Below are 19,428 nucleotides of genomic sequence, written 5' to 3'. Positions count from 1 at the left end.
CTGAAGTCTCCTTTGGCATCCTAATTCCTGACTGGGATGCAGTATGGAGAGGAAAATCTCTGTCTGCTCTATCTGGTATTAAAAAAAATTATCCCCTCTGTTAAGAAGGAATGTCTGGTAATTCTCTAGCATTTGCAGGGAGGGGAAATGGGAGGAAGTGTGGTGTTCCTCACACTCTGACTAATCACTTAGGCAGCAGGGCTCCCGTCATTTCCTTTCTCTGGCTTGGTGACCTCAGCCCTTGTCCTTCTGGTCCAGGAAGGCAGCACCTTGAGCCTTGTCTCCTGCCCACCCCGCTCTCCCCCATTCCTTACAACCAGCTTGCCTTGGGCCCTGAATCTTTGTCTTATAGTTGTGTGAATCACTTCCTGTTCTCATCCTTGATGTTTCTCAGTAAATAGCATTGTTTCTCCTCAGGCCTATTGTTTTTCTCCTTAGTTTCTTGATTGCCTTCATTTTCTTTGGATGCTTCTATTTATTTTCTATTCATTAAGCTGAAAATAGGTTTATTAACTTCTCTTATTTATTCCAGGGATGAGATTCCAGTTTATAGATTATCTGCTCCCTTTGCTTTTTCTGCAGCTTTGAGGCACTTGGTGGCTCATGAAAATTCTCTAATAAGGGGGAAAGTAATATCTTTATAAGACTTCACAGATTACATAGTGATTTTATAGACAAAATAATGTACTAGACTTAAGAGTTGAAAAGGCTAGATTTTATCCTGGGTTTTAATTTCCATTTACAGACCGATTTTCAGACAATTTTTTTTTTAAACCTTTTTCCTACTTCAGTTTTCTCATCTGAAAAATGGGAATCTCTAGGGGTTGTCGGAAGATGATGTATTCTTGGCATTGATTAAGTTCAATAAGTTCTAGCTCATGTTACTGTGGATATTGTGATCTTATTTGAGCTTCATAGTAGCTGTTTTGAGGTATATTGGACAATTTCTCCCATTTTTAGCTATTTCCAGTAATTTATCTTTGCCTATGAAGAAAAAAGAGAGATTTAAAGCTAACACCTTTCAGTTGTACATATGTAGCATTAAGACTTGGTGAGTTTGAGATTTGCCCTAAAATCTTCTCCTGGAAGAGGAGGCGACGGGTGAGTGGAGGACTCCTTCCTTGCATCTTTAAATTCAACGTATTCCTGGTTCAGTACAACCTGAAAAGACTAGGGGTGGGGTGCGGTGTGTGTGTGTTGGGTTGTGTATGTGAGGCCCCTCCTCCAGTCCTGTTTCATTGTCCTTGATTTAGAACTGTGTCCAGGGCTCCTGAGTGCAGCTGATAGGCCAGGAGGTGGTGTGGTGTAGTGGGCAGACCCACCTGGGGTTGAATCTTGGCTCTGCTACAGAACCTCCCTGCTCCTCAGTTTCCTTCTTTGTACAGTAAGTGCCACAAGGTGACCTTCAGGAGGGGGACATGTACGTAAAGGGCCTGCCATGCTATAGACACTCAACCACGGTTGGTTCCTTTTCTAGTTTAAAATATATTTCTGATTTATGCAATGGGAACCTCCTGCTAAAGGAATTTCAAGCAGCAGCAAACAGGTTCCAGAAGCATTTTTGTGGGCAGTGCTACCCTTGAAACACCCCTGAACTCTCCCCACCCTGCCAAGAAAGGTTGGTCTTGTAGAGTTGGAGCTTGCTTTCAGCCAGTGCTTCTCACCTCCAGGTGGGCATTCGAGTGACATTGCTTTGTCAGAATACACATTCTGGGCTCCAAACCAGACCCACTGCCCAGACATGCACGTTTTGGAAAAGCTTTCCAGGTGCTCCTGATGCCACCCTGGCTTAGAGCCACTGCTTTAGACAAACCAGAATGACTTTCTCATGTATCTAAAATACAATTCAATTTAGAGACCTTTAGTTGGGTGTAGCTTTCTGAAGAAATACAGCAGTCCTTTTCTGAGAAGAGAGTGTACTCTTGGCCTTGGTAATCGGGGGTAATGCTTTCATAGTAATGATAATAGCTAACATAGGTGCTTTACATATATTAAACCATTCAGTTCTTGCTGCAGTCCTGTGAGTTAGGTGCTATCATTATGCCCCTTTGGCATGACCTGTCCAAAGTGACACAGCTAGTCTGGGATGGAGCCAGGTCTTGGACCCAGGCAACCTGGCTCTGGAGTCAGTGCCCTTGTCCCTCATGTTCTCCATCTCTCTTAATCCCAGATAGGACTGCCATGGAAAAGGGCTTTGGAACATGTGGGCTGTTGCCCAAGGGCTGGGGAAATTTGGTAAGAACCAGTAGCCTCTTCTCCACTGACTTTATGTTGTTTCTTGGCATATCCTGGCGGGGTCCCGATTTCAGGAGGAATCATGCATCACAGCAGTTGTGGGTGCAGGCGGGTAGAGCCCACTGCCAACCGCACCTCTCCTATTTACGCCTTCCACTCTCCCACTTATTCAAGCGTTTGGGATTAACTCGCTCCAAGAGTGACAATTTGGGAGTCACTTATTTGGCTTCTTTTATTATAGTGAAAACAATAGAATAATTGCTTTTTGAAGGTGAAGGCCCCTTTGAGAGAGCCTGAGGAGAATGACTTTTCATTTCTTCTGTCCTCAAGAGAGAACAGAACCCAGTTCCCAAGGGCCTGGTGCTGAGTAGTCGTTTGAGGAGGGCTTCACGTGGGAGCTCTTTGCCACCAGGAAAAGGGTATAAAATAGCCTGGAGGACACTTGCTTCAGACTCACCTGCCCGGACAGAAAACTGTGGGGCCCTCAGGCCAAGGCAGCCAGTGCAAATTAACAGTAAGAACAGCCACTTGCTGTGGGCCGGGCACTGTGCTAGATCCCTTAGGACACTTTGTCCCTAATTCTCATTGCATCCAGAAGGTGGATGGTACGGTTCCCATTTTATGGAGGAGGAAACGAACTCAGAAAGTTAAATGATGAGTCTCATGGTCACACAGGTAAGTGACGCAGTCGGGATTTGAACCCATTTCTCTCAGAGTCCCAAGCCTGTGAACTTTCTGAGGTGCTTCACCCCTACATCTGTGAAAGAAATCTGTGCACTCAGCTTCACAGCAGACATTAATTTGTAAATACAACTTTTCTTTCCTGATTTAACACCAGGATTTTCTTTTGACTAGAAGGAATAAAATAAACACTGCTAAATGTTGTCCTGAAATGAAGGAAGTAAAAAGGACTGACTGAATGAATGAATGGATAAGTGAGTGAGCGAGCTGGACTGGTGGTGGATATGTAGAGCTCGGGGGGTCCCCTCTCCCAGGATACTCAGGAGCTCTGATCATCTTCTTTTAAACAAGTCTGTTGGGGTTAAAATGATATCATGTCTGGACCTTGAAGTAGCAGCTTGTATTTTTAGCTACGTTTAATTCCTGACTTCTTTACCCTTGATTTCTTTCCCTTCAATTAATTATTCCTCCTATTCATCCCTTTTTCTTTTTTCCCAGCTCTCCTTTCCAGAAGGTTTTGCTTGCCAGGATTATTTGGTCAAAGGTGGATAACACATGTAATTTTAAAAGTTCAGATTCCTTTGGAAAAAATCTGAAAAGAATAAAGACATATCCATCAATTTATGAACTATGAAAATTAGGATGAGCTTTCCAACAAATGTTGTTATTATAATACTTACTGTTCCATTTTCAATTCAGACATTATGGATGCCCTGAGGAAACAGACACAGGGGGAAAATAAGATATGATCATATTAATTATGATTTCACTTCTGTGGTTAAATAGATTTCCAGCTAGAGCCAGAGTTGCTTCTTAATTAAACAAATATTTCATGAGGGCCTGAAATCTGCCAAACCCTGTACTAGCCTTTAATTTCACCTGTTTGTTGGGTGGGAATGCCATTTCTGCTCTGAGTTGGTTTTAAACATTCTTTGCAGCAGCCCTCGGCGTAATTTATTAGGTCAGAGTTTAGGAATGTTATTCCATGAAAGCCGCTTTTCCACGTGCTTGAAGGGTAACACCACGTCTGTCTGTCGGCTGTGTACTGTGTCTTTCGCATTTTCTCTTACTCTACTCCTTTCTCCTCCTTCCTTTCCTTGCCTTCCTTTCTTGATTAGGTAGAAATACCAAAGTTAACTTAAATTGTATAGATCCGTGTTTTCCATCCAGTGGCCTTCAGACCATCAACATTATCATCACTTGTGCTTGTTAAAAATGTATAATCTTGCGGGGTGCCTGGGTGGCTTAATTGGTTAAGCGGCCGACTCTTGATTTTGGCTCAGGCTCAGTCTGTGATTTCAGTGTTGTGAGATTGAGCCTCGTGTAGGGCTTCGTGCACAGTGTGGAGTCTGCTTAAGACTCTCTCTCTGCCTCGCCCTTTGCCCCTCCCCCCTCCAAATAAATAAATAAATCTTAAAAAAAGTGTATATTCTTGCAACAACATGGATGGACCTAGAAGGTATTATGCTAAGTGTATTAAGTCAGAGAAAGACAAATACCATATGATTTCATTTGTATATGTAATCTAAAAATCAAAACAAATGAATAAACAAACAAAAAGCAGAAACAGACCCATAAATACAAGGAACAAACTGAAGGTTTCCAGAGGGGAGGGGGGTGGGAGAATGGGCAAAATGGTGAAGGGGCATGGGAGGTGGAAGCTTCCAGTTATGGAATGAATAAGTCAAAGGGATAAAAGATACAGCATAGGGAATATAGTCAATGCTATTGTGATTGTGTTGTGTGGTGACAGACGGTAGCTACACTTGTGAGCAGAGCATCAAGTACAGAGTTGTCGAATCACTGTGTTGTACACATGAAACTAAGGTAACATTGTGTGTCAACTATAATTCAATTAGAAAATGCATATTCCTGTGCCCCAGCCCGGATCTGAATGTGAGAACTGCTGAATTAGAGTTACATGTAGTCACAGCATTGTTTTTAAAACTCGCAGTAGAATGTTCTATTTCTCTCTTTGAATAAACAGGCAATCTCATTTTCTCCCTGAGTTAATGTGCTCTGATTAAAAAACAAAGATGAAAACAATAAAAAAAAAAAACAAAACACACTTCCAAAAAGAATTCTGGAATTAGGTTTCAGAATTTAAGAAACTTTCTTTAGATTTTTACTGAAACTCAAGTTGTTCCTTCACATACCGTGTGTGGATATCCTCAAATTGCTATTATTAGCAAACTATCCAATTCTTTGACTTTTTAAAAACAACAAAAGTTTAATGGTGACCAAAGTCATTAATTTGAAGTCCTAGTTCAAGCTACTTATGGTTTAAAATGAGTCAGAGGAGTCACAGAGTTGGACTGGGTGGGCAAGACTGAGTAGAACCAGGTTCTGGGTTGTGCCCATCAGAGCCTTTCAGCATTCTGGGCCTCAGTGTTCTCTGTCTAATAACAGATGACATGGATATGCAGTGACTTCCCTTCTGGTTCTGATGGAGTTGGACCCTGTGGGAAGAGAAATAGAAGATGTTGACAGATAGGCCAGTATGTTGGAGAGAAAGTTTTATCTTGGTAAGAGGGACTTTTAAAAATGAAATACATGAAGACTGAAGGAACCAGAGTCCATCAGTCCATAAAGAATAAAAATATTGAAGTTAAAAAGAAATGATTGGGAATTTCTTGTACTCATTCAGAACAACAATGCAGTACTCACCCGAATTCCCGGTTATTGAAACTCAATCAGGAAATGGACTTCCTTAAGGCGAGGACCGTCCTTTGTTTGACACATTTCATTTGCTGTTGCCAGGTACATTTGTGCCATTTTATAGATTCGAGTAGAAGTGGGTGATGGTAGGACCTGGGGAGAGCATATGTCTTACATCCTAGAAACTGCCACTATTGGAGGAAAGAAACAAAACATCCTGCCTTAAAAGATTCATCCGTATGAAGCTAATTCCAACAGCTGGAGAATTGGGGAGAAATTCGAGTTTAGTCAATGATGTCTTGATTATGCTGTTGTATTCCATTTTTCTGTATTCATTTATGGAGAGAATGATGAATATCAAAGGTGGCAAAGAACATAAAGACCAGTGTTCCTTAAATCTCAATAATTTATGGACCTCTTTATTTAGAGGAAATAATTTCTCACAAATCCACTGTACTGACATAAATATTTTTATTATGAAGTAGTTGAAATATGCTCAAACATAAAAGTAGGTATAAACTCCTTACGCTTCAGCTCTTTATATAACTATAAAACAATGACAAATTTATAGAGTAAATTCAAGCAAAACTACAAAACCAATAAAATGCAAATTAACATTAGTTTATCGTGACAGATAATTTTGTTTGACTAAAATAAAACCTCCCCTTGGAAATGTGATTATGGTTCTGATGCCAAAGTTCTAGTTCTTTTGGGATCTGTATGAAACTCAGTTCTCTGTCTTCTTCCCTGTATTCAAAGCTTCCTTCATATAAAGCACCGTCTTTTGGCAGGAATGCATGATTTGGGTTTTATTTTCATTTATTTTTCTTACTTGTCCTTTGATGATTAAAATTATACTACTAGATGCCATGCCAATCAGAAAGATAAATGCAAGCTCACTTTTGATCACTCAAAAATTTGGAACTTGGTACCTAGTTGCACATGGGACAGTGGAGGGAAGAGAGGGATCGTTGGTACATGCCATATTGGGTTTCAGATTTGGATGAGAGTGAATGGTGTCACTGAGCAAAATATAAAACAAAGGACAAAAAGTAGGCTTTGAGGGAAGATCATTAGTAGGGGACTTAGATTTCTAGGAGTATAGTGGATAGGATACTCTAACACACTTCCCCATTGTTATCTGGATAAAATATTTTTTAATATACTTCTGGGATCCCAGAAGCTAAGACATTTCCAAAATCTCCTACCTCAATTAGATCAACCATCAAAGGGAAAATTAAACCAAAGCTGAGAGCTTTGTGTATAAACAACCACAAAAGATAGGTTGCCACTGGGGCAAATGCTGATATCACAACTGTGGTTGGAGACTAAGCCTTTGGTCAGTGGCAAGGTGGGAGCAGCCTGCATTCCACCAGGACCTCGAAAAGAACCTAAGGTGGCCCGGGTAGGTAGTGCCCATTGGCTTTTGGCAGAAGCAAATACAATTCCTTTCTGGAGGAAGGCATTCCTTCTTTGGACCTTAGGATTCTCCTAAGATCAACCAAATATGAGTTCAGAATAAAAGATCTCCAATTCTTCTAGAAAACAAACCACCAAGAGTAAGAGTCACCAGAAACAAACAATACATTTAGAACCCTGAGAACTTTAGATATTAAAATTATGATACAGGATATAAAATAACAATGTTTGAAATGTTTTAAGAAATAAAAGTTAATCACAGATAAGTGCAAAGAGCATGAGATAAAAATTGACCAGGGATATTATGTAGCCATAAAAAGAAGGAAAGGTTACCATTTGTGACAACTTGGATGGGCCATGAGGGCTTTATGTTAAGTGAAATAAGTCAGAGAAAGACACATATTATATGATCTCACTTATATGTGGAACTAAAAAAACCCAAACTCATAGAAACAGAACAGATTGGTGGTTGCCATAGGAGAGTGGTGGGGGAAATGGGGAAGGTGGTCAAGGTACAGACTTCTAGTTACAAATAAGTTCTGGGGATATGATATAGCATGGTGACTGGAGTTAACAATACTGTTTTTTATATTTGAAAGTTGCTAAGAGAATAGATCTTAAAAGTTCTCATCGGGGGTACCTGGGTGGCTCAATCGGTTAAGTGTCTGCCTTCTGCCTTAGGTTTAGGTCATGATCCCAGAGTCCTGCTCAGTGGGGAGTCTGCTTCTCCCTCTGTCTCTCCCCCCTGCCCCCATGCTCGCCTTCTCTCTCTCTCTCTCTCAAATAAATAAAATATTTTTTTAAAAAATTCTTATCAGAAGAAAAAAAGTGGTAACTATGGGAGGTGATTGATGTTAATTAAACTTATTGTAGTAAACATTTTGCAATATACAAATATCAAATCATTATGTTGTATCTTAAACACCTTAAACTGATACAGTGTTATATGTCAATTATATCTCAATAAAATGGGGTGGGGTGGGGTGAAAGATTGTGTACAAGAGCAGTATAAATCTAGGTGTTTTTGTTGACCAGGCAGATTTGGAAAAATACAAACAAACAAAAACAACACCTAAGGAAAAAATTGTAACTGTTGAAATAATAATTCAATAATTAGAAACAGCTGAAGGAGTAATGAGCTAGAAAAAAAAGCTTGAAGGAATTAACCAGAATGTAACATAGAAATGAGAAGAAAAACATGAAAGCGTAGTTCAAGGGTAGAAGGGCTATAAGGAGATCTGTTCAGAGCCCCAGAAAGATAATAGAACAAATGGAGGGAAGTTATATTTGAAGATCTAGTGTATCATATCCAGAGAGAGTTTATGAAGGACATAAATGACCAGTGTTCCTTAAATTCAAATAATTTATGGACAGATAAGGGAAGCACAACATAAACTAATAAGGATAAATAAAACCAAATCCATGTCTACAAATAGGAAAACTTCAATACACCAAAATAAAAAAGATGATCTTAAGAACACCCAGAAAGAAAAGGCTGATTGTTCATCAAGGGAATAATGAGCTGAGTTCTCAACAGCAGTGATTGAGGCTGGAAAAAATATCTTCAAAATACTAAAAGAAAATACTGCTGATTGTATATCAGCAAAACTGTCATTCAAGAAAAAGGCAAAATATGCTTTCCAAAAATCTAAATCTTGCCACAGCAGACCTTTATTAAGAAACTGCTTAAAGAAAATACTTCAGGAAGAAGAAAGTGGTTCTGGGAGGAAGGGCTGAGATGCAAAAAGGAGTGATGAAGAAATTGATAAACATGTAGATGAAAATGAAATAAAAGTTTTTTAAAATTTAAAAATTAAAAATTAAAAATTGTCCTTGGTCTACTAGCCACACTTCAGAGCATGTGTGGCCAGTGGGTATTACTGTATTGAATAACAATTCCATCACTGAAGAAAAGTTCTGGTAAACAGCACTGTTGTAGAACAATGAAGGGAAATACATTAAGATAATCTTTGCAGTTCGTTATAAGATGCCATTGTTTGTAAGAGCCACCTTTATGTATGTGTAAAACGTTTTAGGAAAAACATTGCCAATATTTTTAAGTAATCTCTAATGCCTAACACACAAGGTGGGACTTAAATTTACAACCCCAAGATCAAGAGTTGTATGCTCCACGGACTGAGCCAGCCAGGCACCCACCCCTATTGCCAGAATTTTTTAAGATGCCATTTTTAAAAGACATATCTCAATATTACCTGTGTGAAAATGTGAAGAAATGTGCCTCTTAGGATGGTTGCCATTTGGGGTTAGAGTATTAATGGCATGGGCATCCAGGAGTGGTGATCCAAGTAGGTTGCACATAGAGTGGTCAAGGGGGAGGTCTGGCCTGGAGACAGAGCGTGGTGTGTACTTTGCATAGCGTATGTCTCAATGAATGTTTGATGAATGAACGGGGGATGTATTGCACGGGTATATGGGAGTCATCAGAATACCCGGTAGCTGGGCCTGGCAATGTGGTTGAAGTCACCAGAAGATTTGTGTGAAGTATGAGGAGAGTCAGGATGAAGCCTTTATGAACACCCTTGGTATTCTCCTGGTCATGCAGAAGGGAGTCTCGGGAGGAACCTGAGAAAGAGCCTTGAGAGAGGTGGGGAAGAACCAGGAAGACTTTGGGCCACCTGAGACTAAAGGGTGAGGAGGTGAGATGTTGCAGAGACCCTGACGAGATAAGGCCAATGTATTCCTGAAGTTAAGTGTCAGCCTGCTCTGTGTGATAGGGGCAAGCATTGACAATCACCAAGCATCAATAATTATTTCTGCCAGGGCATCCAAGAAGACTTCAAGAAGGAGGTCATATTTGGGCTGGGCTTCAGAGGACGAAGCTTTGGCACATCTGAGTGGTAGGGCAGGGCAGTCTGGGCAGATGGAGTAACACGAACGAAAGCCTGAAGTTGTGAGGAGGCAGTAATTCCTAAAGAGCTGGACTTCACTGTGTCCAACTTCTTTGTAGGTAAAGTCTTGTGCTGATGCAGGAAATTATGTTCCCTAAGATCAGAAGCACACCTTTTACTCATCTCCGGTCTGGTTGGAAGGTAATTAAAATAACTCTGCAGACCTGACCAGATACCTCCCAATGCTCTAAATAGACCATACGTTATGCATGATTTTCAGAACATTATCTTAGATACAGAATTTATTTCTGAATTTCGGGTTTTAAGCTCTGTGTGGAAAACTGTAATGCCTACGTTCCATTACAGATGAGGTAGTCATAGGACATCCTGAGACTACAGAGTGGAAAAGAGACTTGGCTTGCTGACGTTCACCAGGTGCTGAGAAAATATGGGGCCGACTTGGGTGAAAAATCCCAGGTCTTTGATTGAAAAGCCAGGTAACATTAGTCAAGTTACTTGACTTCTTTATGCCTCAAATGTCCCTATTTAAAAATAGGCATATAATAATAGTTCCTACTTCAGGATGAATGTGAGGATTCGTGGAAAGCACTTAGCAAAACAGTTACCCATTATTATGACGAAAGTATTCCAGCGGCGCCTGGTGGTGCCGTAGGTTGAGCATCTGACTCTGGGTCTGACTCTCGGTTTCGGTGCAGGTCGGGATCTCAGGGTTGTGGGATCGAGCCCCATTTTGGGCTCCACGCTCAGCGTGGAGTCTGCTTGAGATTCTCTTCTCCCTCTGCCCCTCCCCACCACGTGCACATTCTCTTTCTCTCTCTCTCTAAAATAAATAAAATCTCTTAAAAAAAAAAAAAGTATTCCGGTACCTTTTTCTATAAGGCAGTAGAGTAAAACCAGTGGTTCCCAATTATGACTGTGCATCAAGCATCATGTAGGGATAGTTTTAAAAAACCTAAGATTGCCCAGATACTCCCCCAGACCTGGTATGTATGTCAGGGTACTTGGGCTTTTGGGCTTTGTATTTTTTTGTACGAACTCCAGGTTTAGGAAGGCTTCCTCTGGAGTTGTGTATCATTTTGGTCATTTTTATTTGGATATTTACTTTCTTCCTTGCTAACCCATATTTTGAATGTTGGCTCTTCCCGTTTGTTGAGTATGTGAGCTTTCAGGTTATTAATCCTGGTCAGTGTGTGGATCTTTACTGCCTCCCTTCTTTTCTCTTTTTCCCTCTTTCCTCGTCCCCTTCCCCACTGTCCCATACTGAATTTTTAGACAGTTGAGTTGACAGTGTCCTGGACAGCCTAGTTCTCAGGCCCTTTTTATTTATTTTTGTAATGAAACAGATTTAAAAAAGAAACTTTGCTAAGGCAGACATTTGGCATGTTAAAATTGAACTTCAGTTTAGTTTCTAAAATAAATAATTCCACTTTTTTTATTCTTTAAAAAATGACTGCTCCAGGAAATGCTTCTAAAATAACCTATATTCCCCTTGTTAAAACCGGGGTTGTTATTGGATGGATTCCAGTGAGTGTTCTTTTTCCTGGGGGGGTGGGGGTGGTGAGAGGACAGGGACAGTGTGGGGAGAGTGCTCACACAGAGGCCAACACACACAGATTGTAGTCCCTCACACCTAACAGTGCAGTTCATATGATGGCAGTAAATTATATGGTGTATTGTGAAATGTGGTCTGGAGATTAAAAGAAGAAGGAACATGTTTACTGTATCTAGATCAATTAGAATATTCCTTTTAACTTTTGTGTGGAGGTCTTTTGGTTAAAAGAATCCCTGTGTTGCAGCAGAAGTAGCATTGCTGCTTCCTCGATTTAGTTCATATATTTTACATTTCATGTGAATGAGGAAGGACTGAAATGTCAGCTTTGTCAGGGTGGAAATTTTGGTCCGTGCTTAAATCTTCTTTTTTTAAAGATTTTTATTTATTTGGGGTGCCTGGGTGGCTCAGTCGGTTAAGCGTCTGCCTTCGGCTCAGGTCATGATCCTGGGGTCCTGGGATCGAGCCCCACATCAGGCTCCCTGCTCAGTGGGGAGCCTGCTTCTCCCTCTCCCTCTGCCTGCCGCTCTGCCTACTTGTGCTCTCTCTCTCTGTCAAATGAATAAAAACCTTTAAAAAAAAAAAGATTTTTTTATTTGACAGAGAGATAGCAAGACAGAGAACACAAGCAGGGGGAGCAGCAAAGGGAGAGGGAGAAACAAGCTCCCCGCCGAGCAGAGAGCCCGATGTGGGGCTGGATCCCAGGACCCCGGGATCATGACCTGAGCCGAAGGCAGACACTTAACCGACTGAGCCACCCAGGTGCCCCTAAATAAATAAAATCTTAAAAAAAAAAGAACTCGTAAAGGTAACAATACCTGATGTTTGTCTGGTATTTGGATTAGAGGCCACCTACATGTTCCCATAGTTCCCTGTGCCTCACACACATCACAGTGCATTCCTTAACCTAAGTCCTTGCAGGAAGGACTGGGTCTCTTGTCCGTGGTTGGGTCCTCAGTGCCTTATCTGGCAGCATTGCAGTTTCTTAGTAAATATTTGTTGAATGAACACATAGTGTTAAAATTTCTATAATGCTTTCATATTTGGTTTTATCAGTTGGAAATCCCAGGAAGTTGGCTGATAGTATCACCCCAGTTTCACAAATGATGGAACGAAGGTTAAAGAGAATAAATTAGTTATCCCAGAAAGCCTCAGGCCTAAGTAGCAGAGCTAGGACTATAAGCTCTAAATCTGCTCATTTCTTCATCCCCTGTTCTTTCCAGAACAGCCTTTAAAACATTAATAAGCATAAATTCCCCCTCTTTGCTCCCCATGTTAAAAGCCTCTCTACTTGAGAGCATGACAGGGGAAGTTACCTTATGAAACCTTTTCCGAATTACCTACTGTCTTCCCCATCATCTACAATCTTGTTGGGTGCCAGTTTGGATTATTCATAATAGATTCTTCTAAGTTGCCTGTGATGGGTGCCTATGGTACATTCTTTTTGAAAAAAAAAATAAAACAATTTTAATGCTGTATTCTTTTCTCCCAAACATTTTAAGGTGTAAATTTATTAATACTATGAATCTAAGTTTTTAAAGTCAAATTTCCAGGGGCACCTGGTTGGCTCAGTCGGTTAAGCATCTGACTCTAGGTTTTGGCTCGGGTCGTGATCTCAGGGTCCTGGGATTGAGCCCCATGTCGGGCTCTGAGCTCAGTGCGGATTCTGCTTGTCCCTCTCCCTCTGTTACTCTCTCTCTCTCTCTCTCAAGTCAATCAGTCTTTAAAATAAAATTTCCAAAGTGGTGAGAGGAATGTTCTCCAATGTATTTTTGCCTGGTCCTCCTGATCATTTTGAGATAGAAATTTCTTTCTTTTTTTTTTTTTAAGATTTTATTTATTTTTTGACAGAGCCAACGAGAGAGGGAACACAAGCAGGGGGAGTGGGAGAGGGAGAAGCAGGCTTCCCACCGAGCAGGGAGCCCAATTCGGGGTTTGATCCTAGGACCCTGGGATCATGACCTGAGCCGAAGGTAGATGCTTAATGACTGAGCCACCCAGGCGCCCCGAGATAGAAATTTCTGAAGTGTTGAATTGGCTTGGCTGATATTTCTGGACTCAGGCTCAAGAAGGAGAAACCTTCCCTCTGATATTAGGATAGAAAAAATAAAACACCGACCAAACATTTAAGAGTCTCAAATGGTGGCAAACATCTGGGTGCACATTTTGCCAAAGGCATTCACTGAAGCTAAAGACCAAGCAACACACAGCCAAGGTTCTAAGAAAGGACTTCAAAATAGATGAGTCTGATCTAATTCTAATTTATGTTTTGTCTCTGTTGAGAAAGATCATTTGGTGGCTCCAGCAAGATTTTATCCGATTTGATTAGTGGGTGAGAGTTGGTCCTCCCAGACCACTAAATTTGAACTTAACCATCATTACCTTACAAATAACTTTAAAGAGGGGTGCCTGGGTAGCTCAGTTGTTAAGCGTCTGCCTTAGGCTCAGGTCATGATCCTAGCGTCCTGAGATCGAGCCCCGCATCAGGCTCCCTGCTCGGCTGGAAGCCTGCTTCTCCCTCTCCCACTCCCCCTGCTTGTGTTCCCGCTCTCGCTCTCTCTCTATCAAATAAATAAAAACCTTAAAAAAAAAAGAATAATTATCTTACCAAATAAAACACACACACACACAAATAACTTTAAAGAGTTACTTGAACAATACCCCAAAGCTTTCATTTCATTGTGACATGGCAACACAAATTGAATTCTCTTTGCCCACTGTGGACATTGACCTTTAGTATTAGAACAGAGGCATCGAGGGGAATAAATAAACTGCCAGTATTGTGTTTCCTCCAGGATCCAGCCGTGGAAAGATATGGTAGGGACTTGAGGAGCAGTTTTGCATGGAAAAACAAAAACAAAATAAAAAACCCCTGCATTTTCTTTTTTTTCGCTGGGTGCCTGGCTTCTCAAATGAGGCGGGACAAGCTATTGTGTTTGTTCTGGCTCTTACAAAGCGAGATCACATCATCCCTCGATGCGGCTTGTTTCATTCGCAGCTTCACAACCCATGGCTTTGTTGTTCTGCTGCACAGTAGGGCAGGCTCACGAGCAGTGCGCTGGATCCATACAGGCTTTTCAGGGAGCGTTTCTGAGTTTGTCATTTTGCCATCTGTCCTCTTCTCTCCCCTGGCTTTTCAGACTATCCACATTGTGTTCGACTCTTCGGTTTCTGATTGGGGTGGCGGGGATACTACCATAGGTGGATGCTAAGAAAGCAGTGGAGGTGAGCAGTATTTCAAATAACTGAGCAGAAAAGAGAAAAATCTTGCTCCCTCTCCGAGGTTTGTATCAGACATAAGATAGGAAGTATTAGGATTATGTTACGATATTTCTCAGCGACTGTTGTTTACTTAATTTTTGAAACCACTAATGTCGCCTCCTTAAGCTTTGGGTCATCTGGTCAGGAAGAGGCTGGGACCTGATGCCATAAATCACTTGTTTCCAACTGGTGGGATGATCGTGCGTCCTTCTTGTCTCTTACAGGTGGCTCAGTGCAAGTGTCGTATTATCTCGTTGAAAACCTTTTGTCCTGCTTTGAGCCCTGGGCATGTAGTAGGACCAGCAAGCTTTCGGTGTGATCGGCAGTTTCTGGTCAGGACACCTGCTGCCTGAGCACAGTGCGACCATTGTTTCTCAGATTGAACGTGCTCTGGGCACAGCCACCACATCTTTTTTAGCCCGCAGTTGAGTCTTTGGTGGTTTTTTTTTTTTATTGGTTTTTTTTTTTTCCGTGTGCATTTCATTTTTGGTGGAACAAATGTCTGTCTTGTTCTTCTGGTTTTGCTGGTATGAATTTAACGTGTACGTGTTTCCTGCAAACTTGTATTTCGAAGAGTGCGTGCCAAGGTATCGTCGTGGTGGAAAGAGTGCTGGGTCAGAGTGGAGGCAGGCGATCTGGACCTTTATCCCCGATCCTCTCATCCCTGCTGTGTGGCCTCAGGAAAGATATTGAAACTCTCTGGGCATCCGGGGTCTTCATTTGTAACCTGAGGGAGTTTTGGGGTTCCTGGAATGATGGATTGCCAAGTCCTCCAGTGTTAAGATTCCACCACTGTGTTTTGTGTTTTCTGGGATGCCAAGATGTCAAAATGGAGTGGGTGAAGTGTTCACTAGGGCTGGGCTCCTGTGAGACCATAAGTAACACCAGGAGGCGCTCTTTTTAATTAAGCAAAAAATAATATGGCATGGTCAGTGATAGAGAGTTTTGGATGCATTAATTAAAGGAGGGAAATAACTATGGTTTTCTTGTCTCCTTGTGGCAAGTTGGCAGTAAACAAACACAAATTTCTTATTTTTAGGAAAGTAGTGTTATTCAGCCCTGGAAATGTTATTGGACACTTGGGTTTTGAACTTATAAATTAAGAATTATTGAGCTCAGATAAATGAAGACTTCTTAATTTATTAGCTCTTACTGTTCAGATGAGAAGAAACCCACAGATCAGGCTAATATAGGATAGACATCCGCTTACTGATTTGTATCCCCATCAGTTTAATAAAAATCTTATTTAAAAATATTGTGATTCTACAAGTAATACATATGAGTTGTGGAAAATTTGGAAAACACCAAGAAGGAAAGACAAATAGCTTCTAATTCCATGACCCAGAAATAGTTCTTTTTTCATACTTTTGTGTCTTTAATTATATACACTTAGTTTGTAGAACAAAATTGGGATCATACCATACATATATAACTTTCTTGGGTTCCTTTTGAGATGATTTTTGGGCCTGAGCTTTCAGATGAAGGTGGAGATTAATGTAATATTATGCTTGGCACACGTGTGACAGGGTCTGTTTTGCCTTACAGAAATAGAATTGTAGCCCTAGTATCTGAAAATAACATTTGTCCTGTTCCCTCTTGAACAGGCTTTCAATATTCAGCATATATAGATGCTGTCATAGTGAATACTATAATGAACAAATGAGGACTTCTTAATTTATTAGTTCTTAATTGTTCACTAATTGCTTTTCTAAGGTTTCCTCACTTTAGTTTTCTGTACCGGAATTGCTAGCTGTAATATCAGTGAGCATAAGTTATTTTAACACTATTTTTCTGGATGCCTTGATTTCTCAGGCTGAAGCATGGTAGCTGGTGTGGGCCAGGCCACAGGTTTGGCATGAAGGAGGGTGGTTAAGAGATTCCTTTTGCCCAAATATATGGTGCATTTGATAATATTTATTTTTTTTTTTTTTTAAAGATTTTATTTATTTATTTGACAGAGAGGGACACAGAGAGAGAGGGAACACAAGCAGGGGGAGTGGGAGAGGGAGAAGCAGGCTCCCGGCAGAGCAGAGAGCCCGATGTGGGGCTTGATCCAGGACCCTGGGATCATGACCTGAGCCGAAGGCAGACGCTTAATGACTGAGCCACCCAGGCGCCCCTATTTGATAATATTTATAATTCACTAGTTGAATATTGGTTTCATATATCATTTTTCTCTAGTAGGAAATGACAGATGATTAGTTTCCCCTTTGGATTATTTAGCCTATAAAATTTTCTGTTACACCATTTGCTTTGCATTGAAAACGCATTCTAAATCCTGAACCACATTGGAATTCTTTATGACCTTCCCCTTATGTGTCTTTCGGTGGTGCCCTTTGAAGTCCTGAAATGTTTTTATATTTGATTGAGATTAAATCTGGGTTTCATTTTACTTTTTTAAAACATATTGAGCAAGTTAATTTTCTGTTCGAGTTCCTAAGGGGAATGATTCTAGCCCTCTGTGTCCCAAGAATTCAGACTGAGCCTTGCCAGAACATTCCTGTGGTTTTCCACAGGGCAGATCACTGTGTTCATGAAATTTTAGTTGTAGCTTGTGTTTTCTGTGGTTAATTAAAACATCTGGCTTTTGCATTTTCCACAAACAGAGTATAATCATTTGGCCGAACCTTTTCAACAATGATTAAACGCCCCAGTCCTTCTTTAGGATAGCCCAAACTTATCTTTCGGACACCTTATATGCTATTGTCTCTGTTCATTAATGATTTTAAACAGTTGGAAAACATTTGGGGTTATCCTGCCAAACATAGACTCTTGAGAGAGAGAGTTTGTGAATACGAATCCCTCCAATGGGCTCTGGCTTTTCCCCTGCAGGTCGGAGCTGCTGTGGGTGAGCTGCTGTGGTCTGTGGCCAAGCATGCTGCTGTGGCCGGATCTGCCCAGCCGTGGAACAGAAACATTTGCTGGATGGAAAATCCATAAAAGAAAGCTCCTGTGAAAGCCGGAGACCGACGCTAATTAAGTAAAATCAGGTTAGTATCAGAGAGGCGGGATGAAGCGGATTGGGTCAGCTAGGGAAAAGCGGTTTTGTTTATTCCATAAAGTGTTTCTGAAACAGCCCCAAATAGTCCTTCCCAGTTATTCGAGAGATTCCTAGCATTGCAGAGATGGCCGGTAGATCCTGACGTATCTCCGTGTGCAGTGAATCGCTGTCTCCTTTCTTTGTCTCCTCTGCCCCATCTTCTTGCTCATCTTCCTCTCCTCTTGCAGAGAAGAGAAAGTCTTCAGCACAATGTATGTAAGAGGCCCCAACCAGAGGCCCCCCATAACAACCGCAGCGATCTTGGCTTGACTTTGGAGAGAAACCCTCTTCTTGAGAGAGCACGGGCTTGCGCTGGTGCCTTCAGACTTGCCCTCATTTGTGTTTTCACACTGGGAAGGGGGGAGTCATGGAGACCTGCCATTTCTGTTGGGGCGCTTCCGGCCCTGGTTTGCTTGGCGAGATTTTACTTACTCTTATCTCCCCTTAGACAAAAGCTAGCAACATGTTCATTTTTGGCAGTGTGTGCATTTGGCATGAAGATACTCCTATAGCACAGAAGAAAAGAAGTGTCCTGAAAATAATAGGAATGTAGATAAATGCAAAATAGCCTAACGGTAGACCAGGAGAATGAAACAGAACAGCCTCACATGGAGCAGTGCGGTGGGGAGAATTCCTTTTGAGAACGTGTACTATACATACAAGTAGGGGCACGACAAACAAGTCCTATTGGATATTCAGGGGGTAACTCAGCATTATGTATCAAGAACAGTTCATAAATACTCACTAGACAGGAGCGGGTCAGCAGTCTTGAGAACCTGTAAAGTAGTGAATGTCTGTTGACTTCACCCACCCAGCATCCCTTTCCTCCTTTCAATAAATCACCCAGATTTTCCCTGGGCAGTTAGTCACCCTTCCTTTGTTTTCAGCCTGTAAGTCGGAGGAAGTGACCTCACTGCCTCTGTTATGGGCATGTGACATAAGCTTGGCTAGTCAGGGTCCCAAGGATCGATTTATGGAGGACCCAGTATTTTCACTGACCCCGTTGCGAAGAGGTTTTTCCTTTTTCGTGGGTTTGTTAAGCTGGAGCTGCTAGTTTCCCGCTTTGCCACCGCTTAAGGAAAGCCTTTCTGAGAATAAGTTAACACAGAGGAGATCAGAGCAGGGAGATACAGGAAGTGAGATGAGGCGGGAGGGGGGCGTGCACACACACACACACACACACACAGACACACAGACACACAGACTCACACACACCTTATGACCCCAGAGGCAGTACCATCTAAAGCCAGCAACTCTGGTTTCACTTTCATGGCAGGTTAGGGAGTTAGTTTGAAATAGATATCCGTCACTTAGATCCAAACAGGTCCTGATTGGGAATGCCTTCTAGGTGTGAGGTCTTAGCGGGAGATGACTGGCACTCCCTGTCTTTAGAGGCTCACAATGGAGGGGATGGGCTGGATCGGGATTCTGACACACAATGTGAAAAATGTATCACTAGAGGTAAAAGCTAAGCTCTGTGGGAGTAGAGGTGCAATTATGAATTCTGCTGGGTGTTGGAGAGACTGGCAGAGAGCTATGATTTAACAAAGGGAGAAGTAGAATTTAGTCTTCAGGAATATTAAAAAAAAATACACTTAATTCAATTACTTGCTTTTTGAGTCTGAAAGAAAGAGAGGCTTTCCAGAGCTTATAGTTAAAGTAAATAGCAGATAAGGAAGATAATTTCAGAGCTTCACGAGTAGTAGAATCCTGGT

The 19,428-nt window shown here is 41.4% G+C and overlaps 1 protein-coding gene and 1 long non-coding RNA gene across 9 annotated transcripts in view; one reads left to right on the top strand and one right to left on the bottom strand.

The window, feature by feature from the left end:
* APBB2 (amyloid beta precursor protein binding family B member 2) overlaps window positions 1-19,428 on the top strand; it is a 353,214-nt gene that overhangs the window by 50,134 nt on the left and 283,652 nt on the right. For 7 of the 8 annotated variants that reach the window (XM_078068550.1, XM_078068548.1, XM_078068549.1 and 4 more), the window contains exon 2: window positions 17,506-17,663. The exons of the other annotated variant lie outside the window; for it this stretch is intronic. The gene's annotated coding sequence lies outside the window, so the exon portion shown is untranslated. The remainder of the gene's footprint in view (window positions 1-17,505; window positions 17,664-19,428) is intronic. 8 annotated transcript variants of the gene reach the window in all.
* LOC118525986 (uncharacterized) lies at window positions 5,165-18,589 on the bottom strand. The gene is made up of 3 exons (XR_004912403.2): window positions 18,459-18,589; window positions 5,584-5,727; window positions 5,165-5,375 (listed from the first exon to the last, which is right to left on the bottom strand). It is a non-coding gene; the product is annotated as an uncharacterized LOC118525986 (long non-coding RNA).

This window comes from Halichoerus grypus, chromosome 3 (genome assembly GCF_964656455.1).
Source record: "Halichoerus grypus chromosome 3, mHalGry1.hap1.1, whole genome shotgun sequence".
Lineage (NCBI taxonomy): Eukaryota > Metazoa > Chordata > Mammalia > Carnivora > Phocidae > Halichoerus > Halichoerus grypus.
This window is presented reverse-complemented; position numbering and strand designations above follow the sequence as displayed.